Source organism: Geotrypetes seraphini, chromosome 16, assembly GCF_902459505.1.
Source record: "Geotrypetes seraphini chromosome 16, aGeoSer1.1, whole genome shotgun sequence".
Taxonomy (NCBI): domain Eukaryota; kingdom Metazoa; phylum Chordata; class Amphibia; order Gymnophiona; family Dermophiidae; genus Geotrypetes; species Geotrypetes seraphini.
In genome coordinates, this window is record NC_047099.1 from 11104575 (window position 1) to 11110574 (window position 6000).

The window sequence follows — 6000 nt, forward strand, 5'->3', positions numbered from 1 at the left end:
TTTAAATGTTCTAAATGTAATAAGTATTAAGACAATGAAGAGAAACTAATGTATCATAACACCTTTACAGAAGCTCATGTAGACCGCTCTGAATTGACTCCACTGTCATTAGTTGCGGTATAGAGCTCTCAATAATCATCATCACAAAATACTGTTACCAGGAAAATTAACATCATTCTTTGTAAGAGTATCTGTGTGTGTTATGCAATTATTTCATTATACTATGAATGCTGATTTGTAACTCATTCTGGTTTCTTTTGGGAGGATGCCCCTCAGGGTTGTGAGGATCCCACGTTTTGGAGGTAGCTCAAGCCGAGTGGCTCTCGTCTTCTTTTTCTGCCCTCCTGCTAAAAAGAACTTACTGCATGCGCACTAGGAAGAAACCGATCCTCCTGCTAATTTGTTCTTGCACATTCCAGCTTTTAAATAGTAATACAGTCTCTTGTTTTCTACAATGCTCCCAGCCACAGCAGCTTAGTTACTCAGCGAGTATCCACCCACTGGTGCCCTATTGCATCATTCTGTCCATTCAAACCAGAAAGGTACCGCCTCTTCCCTTAGAGAGGAACCAGATTGGCTGTCTGCCATTCTTTAAAGATGTAACTAGCCCACCTAATAAGGTAGGTTGAGCTCTTGCTACTTAGCTTCCCTTATCCATTTGAACTGATTAAAGGGGAGGAGGTGGGCGTGGATGGAGGCATCTTTAAATTGGTGGGACCCCGAGGGATTAGTTGCCATAGTATATCCTGGTTAGAACTGATCACAGTTGGCAGATTAGCGTGGTTTAAAAATACAAAAAAAAAAAGGAGCAAACGGAGATGGGAACAAAAGCATTGTTGAAGAGAAGTAATTGATCGTTTCTGCATTGTATAGTGAACGTACTGTTGTTATGCTTGCTCCCTATTTTTAAATTAACTAGGTTCTGTAGTTCAGACGGTAACTTCCGTTGCTGCATGGCTAGTATTCTGTGCCTTTTTATTTACGTTTTAAATCGTTAATGCTTTTTGAAAGTTGTTAAAGATTAGTTACTTTTAGCTGGGGTTTTCGAGTGTTTATGTAGAAACTAAAGTCTCTTAATATAGTACATCTTTGTATTTCTATACTGGTCCTATTATCTCGGTTGTGCATACTGAACTGTTTGTTGCTGTGCCTGATAAAGAAATGTATACAGTGTTTTCTTGTGTAGTTTACTGTCAAGCTAACAGGAGAGGGAAACAAGTATACTAGTCAAGTCTCTTTTACTCTTTCCTATCATTTCTGTTAAGAAAGAGGTATCATATTTAAAGGGTTGAGGGATGACCGCAGCACTATAGAATTATTGTGTGATTAGAATTGTGGTTTTTTCATATGAGATAATAAGGAGCTAAATGAAAGTCAATACCCGGCAATGGAAATCAGAAAGAAAATAACTGTAGGACTAAATTTCATTCAACAGCTATGTTTAGAAAACAACTGGCCCCAATAAGGAGTTACCCTACCTTTTAAAATGTCTTTTATTATAGTATAGCACGCCATATGTGTGTCAGTGAGAGGGAAAGAAAGATGGTGTACACGGGGAATGGAAGAAAGTGGAGAATTTTTGGTCATTGGGAGAGAAGGAGGTACAGATAGGGAAGTGAAAGATGAGAGGGAGAAATGTGGTGGAAAGGGAACAGTGGGAAAGATTGAAAGGGATGCAAGAGGGAGGAATGTTGGACATAGTGGTGAAGGGAATGGAGGGAGAAATGTGGCATGGTGCTGGAGAGGGGTGATAGAAAGAGAAATGTTGGGCATGGGGCTGATGGGCAGGGGCAAAAGATGCTGCACATGGTCCGGGGGATGAGACATGAGAGAGGGATAAATGCTGGACCCTGGTAGGAGGAACCAATGGACAGCAACAGAAGAATTTACAGAAGACGGGAAAGCAGAAAAAAAGAAACTGGGACCAACTTGATGGAAAAATAAGTCTCCAGACAACAAAGGTAAAAAACAGAATTTATTGACTAAAATATGTTAGCTTTGGGAAATGTATATAGCAGATGTCTTTGTATTGTGTTCAAAAGAAAAGGAAATGCATTTCTGGTTTTATTTCTACAGTGTAGTTGAAGTACTTGCTGACCCCTGGCTGTGGCTGCTGATGATCCCCAAGCACTGCAAGCAGAGGACCTCTTCTAGAGACAGCCAGAACTTCCTTCCACCAAGTGCAGCAGCCACTGGCAGCATCCATGAGACACTGAGGTGCCAGCATCTGTGACTCAGGGACGCTACTGCTGCCTGCCAAGCTTGGTAAAAGGGAGCCTTGGCCACCTTCAGAGGAAGTCCTCAGCTGACATAGCTTGGGGGGTCCTCATAAGCTGAGTATTTATATTTTATATTTACATTAGAGGCTCTGGTAGAAACCATTTACAAAGTATGTATTCTTCCCAATTAATATTTCCAAATTAATAAAGGGTCTCTACCAGAGTCTTTAATTCAGTAGCATAACCTTCTGTCTCCCCATCTTCATGTCTCACCTTGGAACCTCTCCTCAGCCCTCTAAGTCCATTACTTTCCACAAGAAAATTTCAAGTGATCAGTTCTGGTCCAAATTTCTTGACACTCTCTCATCCAATTCTAAGCCATCAGATTCTGCAACCAACTGGCACAATTGGACCACTCTCTCAGAATCCACCTACCAATCTCTCGCCCCGTTGTCCACCAAAACCATCTTCTACTCCCGTAAGGCCCCCTGGTACCTCCCACAACACAGGATGCTAAAACAAAAATGTCGATCCCTGGAACGCATCTGGAAAAAATCTAAATCCCCCGCAGATAAACAAATCTGGAGAGTCAACATTAAACTCTACAACAATACACTCAAAAGAGCTAGGAAAAATTTCTATGGTGACAAGATCTCCAGTTCAAAAAACCAGAACAGTATGCTGTTCAATATCTGGCGCTCCTTAACTCCCAACACCAACCCTTCTATACCTCCCTCCTCCCCATCAGTAGACCTACTAGCAAACTTTTTCAATGAAAAGGTCACCGCCTTGAGAAGCTCCTTCCCTCCCGTAGTCTCCTACAATCCTCTGGTGCCCGCCTCCCCCGATCCTACTACAAAGGTCCCCACCCCCGTCCCAGTCAACAGATCCTGGACTACCTTTGAGCAAGTATCCGATTCGCAGGTCCTCAAACTCTGCCTGAAACTGAAATCCTGTAACTGCATCTTGGATCCATTCCCATCCTATCTATTTGAGAAAATACCCACACAGGCCATCTCTTCTCTCACCATACTCATAAATTCTGCCCTATCATCGGGCCTCTTCTCCCCTGAAATGGGACGCATTGCACTGACCCCTCTACTGAAGAAAGCTGACCTAGACCCCTCCTCCCCATCCAATTATCGCCCAATAGCAAACATTCCGCTCCTAACCAAATTGCTAGAGTCCATCGTCTCCTCCCAACTCTCAGCCTACCTGGAAAGATTCTCTGTCCTCCTACCCTATCAATACGGCTTCAGACCCAACTTCAGTACTGAAACCCTCCTGGCCTCCCTAATCTCGAAGATCCAACAATTTCACTCTCACAAAAAATTTGCCGTTCTCCTTCAATTCGACCTCTCTGCTGCCTTTGACGTTGTCCACCATGACATTCTAATCTTCCTACTCTCCGAGATAGGCATTAGTTCTACAGTCCTGGACTGGTTCTCGAACTTCTTACGTTCTCGCTCTTACACCGTCACCAAACATGGTTCCTCTTCCTCCCCATGGAAACCGACTTGTGGAGTCCCACAAGGCTCCCCCCTTTCTCCCATCCTCTTCAACATTTATATGTCCTCCCTGAATCTTCTCCACCTATCCCCCCTAGAAACACTCTACACTTACGCCGACGATATCCTGGTCCTCATCGAGACCGACGCGAACCTCACCAATCTCGCAGCTAACATTTCTTCTTGCATAACCAAACTTCAATCCTGGGCTCACACTGTACAAATGAAATTGAACGAGTCCAAAACTAAACTACTTTGGCTCGGCCCTAAACTTGATCAATTACCCACTTCCATCCCACTGCCCACAGGCTCCTCTCTACAGCTGGAATTCTCTAGCAAAGTTCTGGGCATCACCATAGATTCATCATTATCCTTCAACGACCACCTCAACTCCCTGATAAAAAAATGTTTTTGCAGCCTTCACATGCTGAGGAAAGTGAGATCCTGCTTCCACCAAAAACACTTTGCCGTCCTCGTACAATCCATTATCCTCTCCAGATTGGATTATTGCAATTCCATTTACCTAAGCTTAACAAAGAAAAGCCTCCACAGACTCCAACTAATCCAGAACACCGCGGCCAAACTTATCTTCTCAAAAAGTAAATTTGACCATGTCACACCGCTCCTATCCAAACTCCACTGGCTTCCCGTTATTTCCAGGGTCTACTTTAAATGTGCCTGCCTAACCTTCAAGATCCTCCATGGTACCCTTCCTCCTTTTATCCCTCTATCCTGGAATTCCTCAAATCCAACCTCCACTAGATCCACTCAAAAATTAAAACTATCCTACCCCTCCTTAAAAGGCATCTCCCTTGTTGGTAAACTTGGCTCTTCCCTCCCTTTCAGAATCACTCAGCTCTGGAACAGTCTCCCTTCCCCTCTCCGCAATTTGAGCCCCCTTCTACCATTCCGTAAGCATCTGAAGACCTGGCTCTTCTCCAGAACGTAACCCCGTCCCGCTCCTGGCACTCTCACACCAACCTCTCTTCTCTCATACTTATATAATTCCACTGGAGTTCCGTTCCTTCCCTAACCATGTAAACCGTGTCGAGCTCCATCTGCGGAGATGATGCGGTATATAAACCCAAGATTTAGATTAGATTAGATTAGATAATTAAATGAAATGACTAATTCTGAAGTTTATAGGGATGGGCAGGAACGGATGGGATTCTTCACAGGGACGGGCGGGGATGGAGGGATTCCTCACGGGGACGGGTGGGATTTCTGTCCCCCGAGCAACTCTATAGTCCAGAGAAGAGTGACTAAAATGGTTAAGGGGCTGGAGGAGTTGCCGTACAGTTAGAGATTGAAGAAACTGGGCCTCTTCTCCCTTGAAAAGAGGAGATTGAGAGGGGATATGATCGAAACATTCAAGGTACTAAAGGGAATAGACTTAGTGGATAGGACAGGTTGTTCACCCTCTCCAAGGTAGGGAGAACAAGAGGGCACTCTCTACCTACCCAAGGTAGTGTAGAGGAGAGCAACAAACCCTGGGAAAGTCCAACCCTTCCCAAACCGATGGAAAACAAACTGCACCCCAGAATCCCCAACAGACTGCCAGCAACATAAACATCCCACTTCGAGCCAAATAGGTTAAAAGTACAGACATTCTATAAAATCGTCTAATATTAGAACAAAAGATGAGAGCCAAAGGCAACAGACAACCACACAGTGGCTTTGCTGGCTCACAAATAGCTAGAAAATCCCATGAAAAGCACCCCCCCCAAAAAAAAAAGAAAATCAAGTGTCAGATCTGACAGGTTTCTTTCCAGATCTCAACACTGTAGTCCATGTCCCGCTCGGCCTAGACGTCACTGCTATCTCAGAAAGGTTCGTGCAGCCTAGATCTTGCATCTCCGACCACGCTTCTGCAACGGTGCTCACTCGCTTAGATCTTCCATTCACAGTCAACCACACCCCAAAGGGAAATAGCCAGCGAAACCTATGTCCACCTGAACGCAAAGCCTGGTGACTTCTTTAAAGGCCTTGCATTTCTGTAGCGTAGACCATGCTAGATCCTGAAATACTCCCACCGCCAGATCTTGCCAATGAAAAGTCACCTGCAAAACACGCTCCTTTAAATTGTAATCGACAAAGCAAACGATAACATCCTTAGTGCCAGGACCTCTAGTTGGCCACAGGCTACGATGTGCCCGTAGTAAAAGCATGTGATCCATCAGCCCGCAGCAATTGTTCGCAAAATTTCCACACCACCATTTTGCAGTCCCGCTAGGCCTCCACCTTTGGTATGCCTTTAAAACGCAGATTACAAC